Here is an 18,153-nt window from a genome sequence, read left to right on the forward strand (position 1 = left end):
AACACAGAGGTCCATTGTACAGTACAGGACAGAACAGTACAACATAGAGGTTCATTGTTCAGGACAGGACAGACCAGTACAACATAGAGGTCCATTCTACAATATAGTACAGAACTGTACAACATAGAGGTTCATTGTACAGTACAGGACAGAAAAGAAGAATATAGAGGTACATTGTACAGTTCAGAACAGAACAGTACAACATAGTGGTCCATTGGACAGTACAGGACAGAACAGTACAACATAGAGGTTCATTGTACAGGACAGAACAGTACAACGTAGAGGTCTATTGTACCGTATAGGACAGAACAGTATATCATAGAGGTTCATTGTACAGTGCAGGACAGAACAGTACAGCATGGAAGATCATTGAATAGTACAGAGCAAAACAGTACAGCACAGAGGTCCATTGTACAGTACAGGAGAGAACAGTACAACATAGAAGTTTATTGTACAGTACAGGAGAGAACAGTACAACATAGAGGTCCACTGTACAGGACAGAACAGTACAACGCAGAGGTCCATTGAACAGTACAGGACAGAACACCACAACCTAGAGGTTGATTGTACAGTACAGGAGAGAACACCAGAACATAGAGGTTCATTGTACAGGACAGAACAGTACAACATAGAGGTCCATCGTATCGTACAGTACAGGACAGAACAGTATAACATTGAGATCCATTGTACAGTACAGGAAAGAACAGTAGAACATAGAGGTTCATTGTACAGGACAGGACAGAACAGTACAACATAGAGGTTTATTCACCAGGACAGAACAGTACACCAGAGAGGTTCATTGCACAGTACAGGACAGACCAGTACAATATAGAGGTCCATTCTACAGTATAGTACAGAACTGTACAACATAGAGGTTCATTTTACAGTACAGGACAGAACAGGAGAATATAGAGTTACATTGTTCAGTTCAGAACAGAACAGCACAACATAGAGGTCCATTGGACAGTACAGGACAGAACAGTACAACATAGAGGTTCATTGTACAGTACTGGAGAGAACAGTACAACAGAGGTCCACTGTACAGGACAGATTAGTACAACACAGAGGTCCATTGTACAGTATGGCACAGAACAGTACAACATAGAGGTTTATTGTACAGTACAGGAGAGAACAGTACAACATAGAGGTCCATTGTACAGGACAGAACAGTACAACGCAGAGGTCCATTGAACAGTACAGGACAGAACAGTACAACATAGAGGTTCATTGTACAGTACAGGAGAGAACAGTACGACATAGAGGTTTATTGTACATTGCAGGACAGAACAGTACAACATAGAGGTTTATTGTTCAGGACAGGGCTGACCAGTACAACATAGAGGTCCATTCTACAGTATAGTACAGAACTGTACAACATAGAGGTTCATTGTACAGTACAGGACAGAACAGTACAACATTGAGGTCCATTGAACAGTACAGGAATGAACAGTAGAACACAGAGGTTCATTGTACGGGACAGAACAGTACAACATAGAGGTTCATTGCACAGTACAGGACAGACTAGTACAACATAGAAGTCCATTCTACCGTATACTACAGAATAGTTCAATATAGAGGTTGATTGTATAATACAGGACAGCATAGAGGATGATTGTACAGTACAGAACAGAGCAGTAGAACATAGAGGTCCATTGTACAGTACAGAAGAGAACAGTACAACATAGAGTTCCATTGTACAGGACAGAAGAGTACAACACTGCGGTCCATTGAACAGTTTAGGACAGAACAGTACAACGTAGAGGTTTATTGTACAGTACAGGACAGAACAGTACAACATAGTGGTTGATTGTACACTACAGGACAGAACAGTTCAACACAGAGGTCCATAGTACAGTACCGGATATAACAGTAGAACATAGATGTTCATTGCACAGTACAGGACAGACCAGTAGAACATAGAGGTCCATTCTACAATATAGTACAGAACTGTACAACATAGAGGGTCATTGTACAGTACAGGACAGAAAAGAAGAATATAGAGGTACATTGTACAGTTCAGAACAGAACAGTACAACATAGTGGTCCATTGGACAGTACAGGACAGAACAGTACAACATAGAGGTTCATTGTACAGGACAGAACAGTACAACGTAGAGGTCTATTGTACAGTATAGGACAGAACAGTACAACATAGAGGTTCATTGTTCAGGACAGGACAGACCAGTACAACATAGAGGTCCATTCTACAATATAGTACAGAACTGTACAACATAGAGGTTCATTGCACAATAAAGGACAGACCAGTACAACATAGAGATCCATTCTACAGTACAGCACAGAACAGTAGAACATAGAGGTTCATTGTACTGTACAGGAGAAAACAGTACAACATAGAGGTCCATTGGACAGTACAGAACAGTACAACATAGAGGTTCATTGTACAGTACTGGAGAGAACAGTACAACATAGAGGTCCACTGTACAGGGCAGAAAAGTACAACACAGAGATCCATTGTACAGTACAGCTGAGAGCAGTAGAACATAGAGGTTTATTGTACAGTACAGGTGAGAGCAGTACAACATAGAGTTCCATTGTACAGGACAGAAGAGTACAACACTGCGGTCCATTGAACAGTTTAGGACAGAACAGTACAACACAGAAGTTCATTGAACAGTACAGCACAAAACAGTACAACGTAAAGGTTTATTGTACAGTACAGGACAGAACAGTACAACATAGTGGTTGATTGTACACTAGTACACTACAGGACAGAACAGTTCAACATTGAGGTTCAGTGTACAGTACAGGACAGAACAGTACACCACACAGGTCCATTGTACAGTAAAGCACAGAACAGTACAACATAGAGGTTTATTGTACAGTACAGGAGAGAACAGTACGACAGAGGCCCATTGTACAGGACAGAACAGTACAACGCAGAGGTCCATTGAACAGCACAGGACAGAACAGTACAACATAGAGGTCTTTTTTACATTAAAGGACAGAACAGTACAGCATAGAGGTTCATTGTACAGTACAGGACAGAACACTTCAACATAGAGTTTCATTGTACAGTACAGGACAGAACAGTACAACATAGACGTTCATTGTACTGTACAGGACAGAACAGTACAACATAGAGGTTCATTGTACAGTACTGGAGAGAACAGCACAACATAGCGGTCCATTGGATAGTACAGGACAGAACAGTGCAACATAGAGGTTCATTGTACAGTACTGGAGAGAACAGTACAACATAGAGGTCCATTATACAGGGCAGAACAGTACAACGCCGAGGTCCATTGAACAGCACAGGACAGAACAGTACAACATAGAGGTCCATTGAACAGTACAGAAAAGAACAGTAGAACATAGAGGTTCATTGTACAGGTCAGAACAGTGCAACGCAGAGGTCCATTGAACAGCACAGGACAGAACACTTCAACATAGAGTTTAATTGTACAGTAAGGATAGAACAGTACAACATAGAGGTTCATTGTACAGTACAGGAAAGAACAGTAAAACAGAGGTTCATTGTACAGGACAGAACAGTACAACATAGAGGTTCATTGTACAGTACAGGAAAGAACAGTAAAACAGAGGTTCATTGTACAGGACAGGAGAGAATAGTACAACATAGAGGTCCATTGTACAGGACAGAACAGTGCAACGCAGAGGTCCATTGAACAGCACAGGACAGAATAGTACAACATAGAGGTTCATTGTACAGTACAGGACAGAACACTTCAACATAGAGTTTCATTGTACAGTAAGGACAGAACAGTACAACATAGAGGTCCATTGAACAGTACAGGAAAGTACAGTAGAACATAGAGGTTCATTGGTACAGGAGAGAACAGTTCAACATAGAAGTTCATTGTACAGTATAGGACAGAACAGTATATCATAGAGGTTCATTGTACAGTGCAGGACAAAACTGTATAGCATGGAAGTTCATTGTACAGTACATGACAGAACAGTACAACATAGAGGTTCTTTGTACAGTACAGGGCAGAACAGTACAACATAGAGGTTCATTGTACAGGACAGAACAGTACAACGTAGAGGTCTATTGTACAGTATAGGACAGAACAGTATATCGTAGAGGTTCATTGTACAGTGCAGGACAGAACAGTACAGCATGGAAGATCATTGAATAGTACAGAGCAAAACAGTACAGCACAGAGGTTCATTATACAGTAAAGGACTGAACAGTACAACATCGAGGTCCATTCTACAGTATACTACGGAACAGTTCAACATAGAGGTCCATTGAACAGTACAGAAAAGAACAGTAGAACATAGAGGTTCATTGTACAGGACAAAACAGTAGAACATAGAGGTTCATTGTACAGGACAGGAAAGAACAGCAAAACATAGAGGTTCATTGTACAGGACAGAACAGTACAGCAGAGAGGTTTATTCACCAGGGCCGAACAGTACACCAGAGAGGTTCATTGCACAGTACAGGACAGACCAGTGCAACATAGAGGTCCATTCTACAGTATAGTACAGAACTGTACAACAGAGAGGTTCATTTTACAGTTCAGGACAGAATAGGAGAATATAGAGGTACATTGTACAGTTCAGAACAGAACAGTAGAACATAGTGGTCCATTGGACAGTACAGTACAGAAGAGTACAACATAGAGCTTCATTGTACAGTACTGGAGAGAACAGTACAATTTAGAGGTCCATTGTACAGAACAGAACAGTGCAACGCAGAGGTCCATTGAACAGCACAGGACAGAATAGTACAACATAGAGGTTCATTGTACAGTACAGGACAGAACACTTCAACATAGAGTTTAATTGTACAGTAAGGATAGAACAGTACAACATAGAGGTTCATTGTACAGTACAGGAAAGAACAGTAAAACAGAGGTTCATTGTACAGGACAGAACAGTACAACACAGAGGTCCATTGTACAGTACAGGAGAGAATAGTACAACATAGAGGTCCATTGTACAGGACAGAACAGTGCAACGCAGAGGTCCATTGAACAGCACAGGACAGAATAGTACAACATAGAGGTTCATTGTACAGTACAGGACAGAACACTTCAACATAGAGTTTCATTGTACAGTAAGGACAGAACAGTACAACATAGAGGTCCATTGAACAGTACAGGAAAGTACAGTAGAACATAGAGGTTCATTGGTACAGGAGAGAACAGTTCAACGTAGAAGTTCATTGTACAGTATAGGACAGAACAGTATATCATAGAGGTTCATTGTACAGTGCAGGACAAAACAGTATAGCATGGAAGTTCATTGTACAGTACATGACAGAACAGTACAACATAGAGGTTCTTTGTACAGTACAGGGCAGAACAGTACAACATAGAGGTTCATTGTACAGGACAGAACAGTACAACATAGAGGTCTATTGTACAGTATAGGACAGAACAGTATATCGTAGAGGTTCATTGTACAGTGCAGGACAGAACAGTACAGCATGGAAGATCATTGAATAGTACAGAGCAAAACAGTACAGCACAGAGGTTCATTATACAGTAAAGGACTGAACAGTACAACATCGAGGTCCATTCTACAGTATACTACGGAACAGTTCAACATAGAGGTCCATTGAACAGTACAGAAAAGAACAGTAGAACATAGAGGTTCATTGTTCAGGACAGGACAGACCAGTACAACATAGAGGTCCATTGTACAGTAGAGGACAGAACAGTACAACATAGAGGTTCATTGTTCAGGTCAGAACAGAACAGTACAACATAGAGGTCCATTCTACAATATAGTACAGACCAGTACAACATAGAGGTCCATTCTACAATATAGTACAGAACTGTACAACATAGAGGTTCATTGCACAATAAAGGACAGACCAGTACAACATAGAGATCCATTCTACAGTATACTACAGAACAGTTCAACATAGAGGTTGATTTTACAATACAGGATAGAACAGGACAGCATAGAGGATCATTGTACAGTACTGAATAGAACAGTACAACACAGAGGTCCATTGTACAGTACAGGACAGAACAGTACAACATAGAGGTTCATTGTTCAGGACAGGACAGACCAGTACAACATAGAGGTCCATTCTACAATATAGTACAGAACTGTACAACATAGAGGTTCATTGTACAGTACAGGACAGAAAAGAAGAATATAGAGGTACATTGTACAGTTCAGAACAGAACAGTACAACATAGTGGTCCATTGGACAGTACAGGACAGAACAGTACAACATAGAGGTTCATTGTACAGGACAGAACAGTACAACGTAGAGGTCTATTGTACAGTATAGGACAGAACAGTATATCATAGAGGTTCATTGTACAGTGCAGGACAGAACAGTACAGCATGGAAGATCATTGAATAGTACAGAGCAAAACAGTACAGCACAGAGGTCCATTGTACAGTACAGGAGAGAACAGTACAACATAGAAGTTTATTGTACAGTACAGGAGAGAACAGTACAACATAGAGGTACACTGTACAGGACAGAACAGTACAACGCAGAGGTCCATTGAACAGTACAGGACAGAACACCACAACCTAGAGGTTGATTGTACAGTACAGGAGAGAACACCAGAACATAGAGGTTCATTGTACAGGACAGAACAGTACAACATAGAGGTCCATCGTATCGTACAGTACAGGACAGAACAGTATAACATTGAGATCCATTGTACAGTACAGGAAAGAACAGTAGAACATAGAGGTTCATTGTACAGGACAGGACAGAACAGTACAACATAGAGGTTTATTCACCAGGACAGAACAGTACACCAGAGAGGTTCATTGCACAGTACAGGACAGACCAGTACAATATAGAGGTCCATTCTACAGTATAGTACAGAACTGTACAACATAGAGGTTCATTTTACAGTACAGGACAGAACAGGAGAATATAGAGTTACATTGTTCAGTTCAGAACAGAACAGCACAACATAGAGGTCCATTGGACAGTACAGGACAGAACAGTACAACATAGAGGTTCATTGTACAGTACTGGAGAGAACAGTACAACAGAGGTCCACTGTACAGGACAGATTAGTACAACACAGAGGTCCATTGTACAGTATGGCACAGAACAGTACAACATAGAGGTTTATTGTACAGTACAGGAGAGAACAGTACAACATAGAGGTCCATTGTACAGGACGGAACAGTACAACGCAGAGGTCCATTGAACAGTACAGGACAGAACAGTACAACATAGAGGTTCATTGTACAGTACAGGAGAGAACAGTACGACATAGAGGTTTATTGTACATTGCAGGACAGAACAGTACAACATAGAGGTTTATTGTTCAGGACAGGGCTGACCAGTACAACATAGAGGTCCATTCTACAGTATAGTACAGAACTGTACAACATAGAGGTTCATTGTACAGTACAGGACAGAACAGTACAACATTGAGGTCCATTGAACAGTACAGGAATGAACAGTAGAACACAGAGGTTCATTGTACGGGACAGAACAGTACAACATAGAGGTTCATTGCACAGTACAGGACAGACTAGTACAACATAGAAGTCCATTCTACCGTATACTACAGAATAGTTCAATATAGAGGTTGATTGTACAATACAGGACAGCATAGAGGATGATTGTACAGTACAGAACAGAGCAGTAGAACATAGAGGTCCATTGTACAGTACAGAAGAGAACAGTACAACATAGAGTTCCATTGTACAGGACAGAAGAGTACAACACTGCGGTCCATTGAACAGTTTAGGACAGAACAGTACAACGTAGAGGTTTATTGTACAGTACAGGACAGAACAGTACAACATAGTGGTTGATTGTACACTACAGGACAGAACAGTTCAACACAGAGGTCCATAGTACAGTACCGGATATAACAGTAGAACATAGATGTTCATTGCACAGTACAGGACAGACCAGTAGAACATAGAGGTCCATTCTACAGTATAGTACAGAACTGTACAACATAGAGGGTCATTGTACAGGACAGAACAGTACAACATAGAGGTTTATTGTACTGTACTGGACAGAACAGTAGAACATAGAGGTCCATTCTACAGTGTAGTACAGAACTGTACAACACAGAGGTTCATTTTACAGTACAGGACAGAACAGGAGGATATAGAGGTATATTGTACAGTTCAGAACAGAACAGCACAACTTGGAGGTCCATTGGACAGTACAGGACAGAACAGTACAACATAGAGGTCCATTGTACAGTCCAGGAAAGAACAGTAAAACATAGAGGTTCATTGTAAACGACAGAACAGTACAACATAGAGGTCCATTGTACAGGACAGAACAGTACAACGCAGAGGTCCATTGAACAGTACAGGACAGAACACTACAACCTAGAGGTTGATTCTACAGTACAGGAGAGAACACTAAGACATAAAGGTTCATTGTACAGAACAAAACAGTACAACATAGAGGTCATCGTACAGTACAGGACAGAACAGTACAACAGAGAGGTCCATTGTACAGTACAGGACCGAGCAGTAGAACATAGAGCTTCATTGGTACAGGACAGAACAGTACAACATAGAGGTTCATTGCACAGTACAAGACAGACCAGTACAACATAGAGGTCCATTCTACAGTATACTACAGAACAGTTCAACATAGAGTTTGATTATACAATACAGGATAGAACAGGTCAGCAAAGAGGATCATTGTATAGTACTGAATAGAACAGTAGAACATGGAGGTCCATTGTACAGTACAGGACAGAACAGTACAACATAGAGGTTCATTGTACAGTACAGGACAGAACAGTACAACATAGAGGTTCATTGTAGAGTATAGGACAGCACAGTACAACATAGACGTCTATTTTACAGGACAGAAAGGAACAGTACAACATAGAGATCTATTTTAGAGTACAGGACAGAGCAGTCCAACATAGAGGTCCATTGTACAGCAGAGAATAGTGCAACACAGAGGTCCATTGAACTGTACAGCACAGAAGAGTACAACCTTGAGGTTCATTGTACAGTACAGGAGAGAACAGTACAACATAGAGGTCCATTGAACAGTACAGGACAGAACAGTACAACATAGAGGTTCATTGTACAGTACAGGAAAGAACAGTAAAACCTAGACAACATAGAGGTCCATTGTACAGGACAGAACAGTACAATGCAGAGGTCCATTGAACAGTACAGGACAGAACACTACCAACTTAGAATTTGATTCTACAGTACAGGAGTGAACACTACGACATAGAGTTTCATTGTACAGTAAGGACAGAACAGTACAACATAGAGGTCCATTGAACAGTACAGGAAAGTACAGTAGAACATAGAGGTTCATTGGTACAGGAGAGAACAGTTCAACATAGAAGTTCATTGTACAGTATAGGACAGAACAGATATCATAGAGGTTCATTGTACAGTGCAGGACAAAACAGTATAGCATGGAAGTTCATTGTACAGTACATGACAGAACAGTACAACATAGAGGTTCTTTGTACAGTACAGGGCAGAACAGTACAACATAGAGGTTCATTGTACAGGACAGAACAGTACAACATAGAGGTCTATTGTACAGTATAGGACAGAACAGTATATCGTAGAGGTTCATTGTACAGTGCAGGACAGAACAGTACAGCATGGAAGATCATTGAATAGTACAGAGCAAAACAGTACAGCACAGAGGTTCATTATACAGTAAAGGACTGAACAGTACAACATCAAGGTCCATTCTACAGTATACTACGGAGCAGTTCAACATAGAGGTCCATTGAACAGTACAGAAAAGAACAGTAGAACATAGAGGTTCATTGTACAGGTCAGAACAGTACAACATAGAGGTCCATTGTACAGTAGAGGACAGACCAGTACAACATAGAGGTCCATTCTACAATATAGTACAGAACTGTACAACATAGAGGTTCATTGCACAATAAAGGACAGACCAGTACAACATAGAGATCCATTCTACAGTATACTACAGAACAGTTCAACATAGAGGTTGATTTTACAATACAGGATAGAACAGGACAGCATAGAGGATCATTGTACAGTACTGAATAGAACAGTACAACACAGAGGTCCATTGTACAGTACAGGACAGAACAGTACAACATAGAGGTTCATTGTTCAGGACAGGACAGACCAGTACAACATAGAGGTCCATTCTACAATATAGTACAGAACTGTACAACATAGAGGTCCATCGTACAGTACAAGACAGAACAGTACAACATCGAGGTCCATTGAACAGTTCAGGACAGAACAGTATATCATAGAGTTTCATAATACAGTACAGGACAGAACAGTACACCAGAGAGGTTCATTGCATAGTACAGGACAGCCAGTATAAGATAGAGGTCCATTCTACAGTATAGTAGAGAACTGTACAATATACAGGTTCATTGTACATTACAGGACCAAACAGGAGAATGTATAGGTACATTGTACAGTTCAGAACAGAGCAGTATACATAGAGGTCTATTGGACAGTACAGGACAGAACAGTACAACATAGAGGTTCATTGTACAGGACAGAACAGTACAACACAGAGGTTCGTTGAACAGTACAGGACAGAACAGTACAACATAGAGGTTCATTGTACAGTACTGGAGAGTACAGTACAACATAGAGGTCCACTGTACCGGACAGAACAGTACAACACAAACGTCTATTGTACAGTAGAGCACAGAACAGTACAACATAGAGGTTTATTGTACAATACAGGAGAAAACAGTACAACATAGAGGTCCATTATACAGGACAGAACAGTACAACGCAGAGGTCCGTTGAACAGTGCAGGACAGAACAGTACAACATAGATGTTTATTGTACAGTACAGGAGAGAACAGTACGACATAGAGGTCCATTGAACAGTACAGGACAGAACAGTACAACATAGAGGTCCATTCTACAGTATAGTATAGAACTATACAACATAGAGGTTCATTTTACAGTACAGGACAGAACAGGAGAATATAGTGGTACATCATACAGTTCAGAACAGAACAGCACAACATAGAGGTTCATTGTACAGTACAGGACAGAACAGTACAACATAGAATTTCATTGTACAGTACTGGAGAGAACAGTACAACATAGAGGTCCATTGAACAGTACAGGAAAGTACAGTAGAACATAGAGGTTCATTGCACAGTACAGGACAGACCAGTACAAAATAGAGGTCCATTCTACAGTATACTACAGAACGGTTCAACATAGAGGTTGATTGTACAATACAGGATAGAACAGGAGAGCATAGAGGATCATTGTACAGTACTGAATAGAACAGTAGAACATAGAGGTCCATTGTAAAGGACAGAACAGTACAACATAGAGGTCCATCGTACAGTACAGCACAGAACAGTACAACATAGAGGTTTATTGTACAGTATAGGAGAGAACAGTACAACATAGAGGTCCATTGTACAGGGCAGAACAGTACATCGCAGAGGTCCATTGAACAGTACAGGACAGAACAGTACAACATAGAGGTTCATTGTTCAGGACAGGACAGACCAGTACAACATAGAGGTGCATTCCACACTATAGTATAGAACCATTCAACATAGAGGTTGATTGTACAATACAGGACAGAACGGGACAGCATAGAGGATCATTGTACAGTACTGAATAGAACAGTACAACATAGAGGTCCATCGTACAGTACAGGACAGAACAGTACAACATAGAGGTCCATTGAACAGTACAGGACAGAACGGTATATCATAGAGTTTCATTATACAGTACAGGACAGAACAGTACAACATAGAGGTTCATTGTACAGGACAGAACAATACAACGTAGAGGTTCATTGTAAAGTACAGGACAGAACAGTACAATATAGAGGTCCATTGTACAGTACAGGACAAAACAGTACAACATAGAGGTTTATTGTACAGTATAGGACAGCACAGTACAACATAGATGTCTATTTTACAGTACAGGTCAGAACAGTACAACATAGAGGTCCATTGTACAGTACAGGACAGAACAGTCGAACATAGAGGTTCATTGTACAGTATAGGACAGCACAGTACAACATAGACGTGTATTTTACAGGACAGAAAGGAACAGTACAACATAGACATCTATTTTACAGTACAGGACAGAGCAGTCCAACATAGACGTCCATTGTACAGAAGAGAATACTACAACACAGAGGTCCATTGAACTGTACAGGACAGAAGAGTACAACCTAAAGGTTCATTGTACAGTACTGGAGAGAACAGTACAACATAGAGGTCCACTGCACAGGACCGAACAGTACAACATAGAGGTCCATCGTACAGTACAGAACAGAACAGTACAACATAGAGGTTCATTGTGCAGTACAGCACAGAACAGTACAACATAGAGGTTTATTGTACAGTACAGGAGAGAACAGTACAACATAGAGGTCCATTGTACAGGGCAGAACAGTACATCGCAGAGGTCCATTGAACAGTACAGGACAGAGCAGTACAACATCGAGGTCAATTGGACAGTACAGGACAGAACAGTACAACATAGAGGTTCATTGCACACTACTGGAGAGAACAGTACAACATAGAGGTCCACTGTACAGGGCAGAACAGTACAACATAGAGGTCCATTGTACAGTACAGGACAAAACAGTACTACATAGAGGTTCATTGTACAGTTCAGGAAAGAACAGTAAAACCTCGAGGTCCATTGTACAGTACAGGACATAACAGTAAAACATAGAGGTTCATTGTACACTACTGGAGAGAACAGTACAACATAGATGTTTATTCACCAGGACCGAACAGTACACCAGAGAGGTTTATTGCACAGTACAGGACGGACCAGTGCAACATAGAGGTCCATTCTACAGTATAGTACAGAACTGTACAATATAGAGGTTCATTTTACAGTACAGGACAGAACAGGAGAATACGGAGGTACATTGTACAGTACAGAACAGAACAGTTCAACATAGTGGTCGTTTGGACAGTACAGGAAAGAAGAGTACAACATAGAGGTTCATTGTACAGTACTGGAGATAACAGTACAACGTAGAGGTGCACTGTACAGGACCGAACAGTACAACACAGAGGTCCATTGTACAGTACAGGACATAACAGTAAAACATAGAGGTTCATTGTACACTACTGGAGAGAACAGTACAACATAGATGTTTATTCACCAGGACCGAACAGTACACCAGAGAGGTTTATTGCACAGTACAGGACGGACCAGTGCAACATAGAGGTCCATTCTACAGTATAGTACAGAACTGTACAATATAGAGGTTCATTTTACAGTACAGGACAGAACAGGAGAATACGGAGGTACATTGTACAGTTCAGAACAGAACAGTACAACATAGTGGTCCATTGGACAGTACAGGACAGAAGAGTAGAACATAGAGGTTCATTGTACAGTACAGGACAGAACAGTACAACATAGAGGTCCATTGAACAGTACAGGAAAGTACAGTAGAGCATAGAGGTTCATTGTACAGGACAGAACTGTACAACATAGAGGGTCATTGTACAGTACAGGACAGACCTGTACAAAATAGAGGTCCATTCTACAGGATACTACAGAACAGTTCAACATAGAGGTTGATTGTACAATACAGGATAGAACAGGAGAGCATAGTGGATCATTGTACAGTACTGAATAGAACAGTAGAACATAGAGGTGAATTGTACAGTAAAGGACTGAACAGTAGAACTTAGAGGTTCATTGTACAGTACTGGAGAGAACAGTACAACATAGAGGTCCAATGTACAGGGCAGAATAGTATAACACAGAGGTCCATTGTACAGTAGAGCACAGAACAGTACAACATAGAGGTTTATTGTATAGTACAGGAGAGAACAGTACAACATAGAGGTCCATTGTACAGGACAGAACAGTACAACGTACAGGTTCATTGTGAAGTACAGGACAGAACAGTACAACATAGAGGTTCATTGTACAGTACAGGAAAGAACAGTAAAACCTAGAGGTTCATTGTAAAGTACAGGACAGAGCAGTACAACATAGAGGTCCATCGTATCGTACAGTACAGGACAGAACAGTATAACATTGAGATCCATTGTACAGTACAGGAAAGAACAGTAGAACATAGAGGTTCATTGTACAGGACAGGACAGAACAGTACAGCAGAGAGGTTTATTCACCAGGACCGAACAGTACACCAGAGAGGTTCATTGCACAGTACAGGACAGACCAGTGCAACATAGAGGTCCATTCCACAGTATAGTAGAGAACTGTATAATATAGAGGTTTGTTGTACATTACAGGAGCAAACACGAGAATATAGAGGTACATTGTACAGTTCAGAACAGAACAGTATACATAGAGGTCTATTGGACAGTACAGGACAGAATAGTACAACATAGAGGTTCATTGTACAGGACAGAACAGTACAACGCAGAGGTCCGTTGAACAGCACAGGACAGAACAGTACAACATAGAGGTTCATTGTACAGTACAGGAGAGAACAGTACAACATTGAGGTCCACTGTACAGGACAGAACAGTACAACACAGAGGTCTATTGTGCAGTAGAGTACAGAACAGTACAACATAGAGGTTCATTGTACAATACAGGAGAAAACAGTACAACATAGAGGTCCATTGTACAGGACAGAACTGTACAACGCAGAGGTCCATTGAACAGTGCAGGACAGAACAGTACAACATAGAGGTCCATTGTACAGGACAGAATAGTACAACGCAGAGGTCCATTGAACAGTACGGGACAGAACACTACAACTTAGAGGTTGATTCTGCAGTACAGGAGAGATCACTACGACATAGAGGTTCATTGTACAGGACAGAACAGTACAACATAGAGGTGATCATACAGTACAGGACAGAACAGTACAACATAGAGGTTCATTGTACAGGACAGGAATGAACAGTACAACATAGAGGTTTATTCACCTGGACCGAAAAGTACACCAGAGAGGTTCATTGCATAGTACAGGACAGACCAGTACAACATAGAGGTTTATTCTACAGTATAGTACAGTACTGTACAACACAGAGGTTCATTTTACAGTACAGGACAGAACAGGAGGATATAGAGGTACATTGTACAGTTCAGAACAGAACAGCACAACATGGAGGTCCATTGGACAGTACAGGACAGAACAGTACAACATAGAGGTTCATGTACAGGACAGGACAGGACAGAACAGTACAACATAGAGGTTTATTCACCAGCACCGAACAGTACACCATAGAGGTTCATTGCACAGTACAGGACAGACCAGTGCAACATAGAGGTCCATTCTACAGTATAGTACAGAACTGTACAACATAGAGGTCCATTGGACAGCACAGGACAGAACAGTACAACATAGAATTTCATTGTACAGTACTGGAAAGAACAGTACAACATAGAGGTCCACTGTACAGGACAGAACAGTACAATACAGGGGTCCATTGTGCAGTACAGCACAGAACAGTACAACATAGAGGTTTATTGTACAGTACAGAAGAGATAAGTACAACATAGAGGTCCATTGGCCTGTACAAGACAGAACAGTACAACGCAGAGGTCCATTGAACAGTACAGGACAGAACTGTACAACATAGAGGTACATTTTACATTAAAGGACAGAACAATACAGCATAGAGGTTCATTGTACAGTACAGGACAGAACACTACAACATAGACTTTCATTGTACAGTACTGGACAGAACAGTACAACATAGAGGTCCATTGAACTGTACAGGAAAGTACAGTAGAACATAGAGGTCCATTGAACAGTCCAGGAAAGTACAGTACAACATAGAGGTTCATTGGAACAGGACAGAACAGTACAACATAGAGGTTCATTGCACAGTACAAGACAGACCAGTACAACATAGAGGTGCATTCTACAGTATAGTACAGAACAGTTCAACATAGAGTTTGATTGTACAATACAGGAGAGAACAGGTCAGCAAAGAGGATCATTGTACAGTACTGAATTGAACAGTAGAACATAGAGGTCCATTGAACAGTACAGGACAGAGCAGTACAACATAGAGGTCAATTGGACAGTACAGGACAGAACAGTACAACATAGAGGTTCATTGTACACTACTGGAGAGAACAGTACAACATAGAGGTCCACTGTACAGGGCAGAACAGTACAACATAGAGGTCCATTGTACAGTACAGGACAAAACAGTACTACATAGAGGTTCATCGTACAGTTCAGGAAAGAACAGTAAAACCTCGAGGTCCATTGTACAGTACAGGACAAAACAGTAAAACATAGAGGTTCATTGTACAGGACAGAACAGTAGAACATAGATGTTTATTCACCAGGACCGAACAGTACACCAGAGAGGTTTATTGCACAGTACAGGACAGACCAGTGCAACATAGAGGTCCATTCTACAGTATAGTACAGAACTGTACAATATCGAGGTTCATTGTACAGTTCAGGACAGAACGGGGAATATAGAGGTACATTGTACAGTTCAGAACAGAACAGTACAACATAGTGGTCCATTGAACAGTACTGAAGAGAACAGTACAACACAGAGGTCCATTGTACAGTACAGCACAGAACAGTACAACATAGAGGTCCATTGAACAGTACAAGAAAGAACAGTACAACATAGAGGTTCATTGTACAGTACAGGACAGAACAGGAGAATATAGAGGTACATTGTACAGTTCAGAACAGAACAGTACAACATAGTGGTCCATTGGACAGTACAGGACAGAAGAGTACAACATAGAGGTTCATTGTACAGTACTGGAGAGAACAGTACAACGTAGAGGTGCACTGTATAGGACCGAACTGTACAACACAGGTCCATTGTGCAGTACAGCACAGAACACTGCAACATAGAGGTTTATTGTACAGTACAGGAGGGAACAGTACAACATAGAGGTCCATTGTACAGGGCAGAACAGTACAACACAGAGGTCCATTGAACAGTACTGGAAAGTACAGTTGAACATAGAGGTTTATTGTACAGTACAGGACAGAACAGTACAACATAGAGCTCAATTAGCCAGTACAAGACCGAACAGTACAACGCAGAGGTCCATTGAACAGTACAGGACAGACCAGTACAAAATAGAGGTCCATTCTACAGGATACTACAGAACAGTTCAACATAGAGATTGATTGTACAATACAGGATAGAACAGGACAGCATAGAGGTTCATTGTACAGTACAGGAGAGAACAGTACGACATAGAGGTTTATTGTACATTGCAGGACAGAACAGTACAACATAGAGGTTTATTGTTCAGGACAGGGCTGACCAGTACAACATAGAGGTCCATTCTACAGTATAGTACAGAACTGTACAACATAGAGGTTCATTGTACAGTACAGGACAGAACAGTACAACATTGAGGTCCATTGAACAGTACAGGAATGAACAGTAGAACACAGAGGTTCATTGTACGGGACAGAACAGTACAACATAGAGGTTCATTGCACAGTACAGGACAGACTAGTACAACATAGAAGTCCATTCTACCGTATACTACAGAATAGTTCAATATAGAGGTTGATTGTACAATACAGGACAGCATAGAGGATGATTGTACAGTACAGAACAGAGCAGTAGAACATAGAGGTCCATTGTACAGTACAGAAGAGAACAGTACAACATAGAGTTCCATTGTACAGGACAGAAGAGTACAACACTGCGGTCCATTGAACAGTTTAGGACAGAACAGTACAACGTAGAGGTTTATTGTACAGTACAGGACAGAACAGTAGAACATAGTGGTTGATTGTACACTACAGGACAGAACAGTTCAACACAGAGGTCCATAGTACAGTACCGGATATAACAGTAGAACATAGATGTTCATTGCACAGTACAGGACAGACCAGTAGAACATAGAGGTCCATTCTACAGTATAGTACAGAACTGTACAACATAGAGGGTCATTGTACAGGACAGAACAGTACAACATAGAGGTTTATTGTACTGTACTGGACAGAACAGTAGAACATAGAGGTCCATTCTACAGTGTAGTACAGAACTGTACAACACAGAGGTTCATTTTACAGTACAGGACAGAACAGGAGGATATAGAGGTATATTGTACAGTTCAGAACAGAACAGCACAACTTGGAGGTCCATTGGACAGTACAGGACAGAACAGTACAACATAGAGGTCCATTGTACAGTCCAGGAAAGAACAGTAAAACATAGAGGTTCATTGTAAACGACAGAACAGTACAACATAGAGGTCCATTGTACAGGACAGAACAGTACAATGCAGAGGTCCATTGAACAGTACAGGACAGAACACTACAACCTAGAGGTT

The sequence above is a fragment of the Mobula hypostoma genome, chromosome 4, assembly GCF_963921235.1.
Source record: "Mobula hypostoma chromosome 4, sMobHyp1.1, whole genome shotgun sequence".
NCBI classification, from domain to species: domain Eukaryota; kingdom Metazoa; phylum Chordata; class Chondrichthyes; order Myliobatiformes; family Myliobatidae; genus Mobula; species Mobula hypostoma.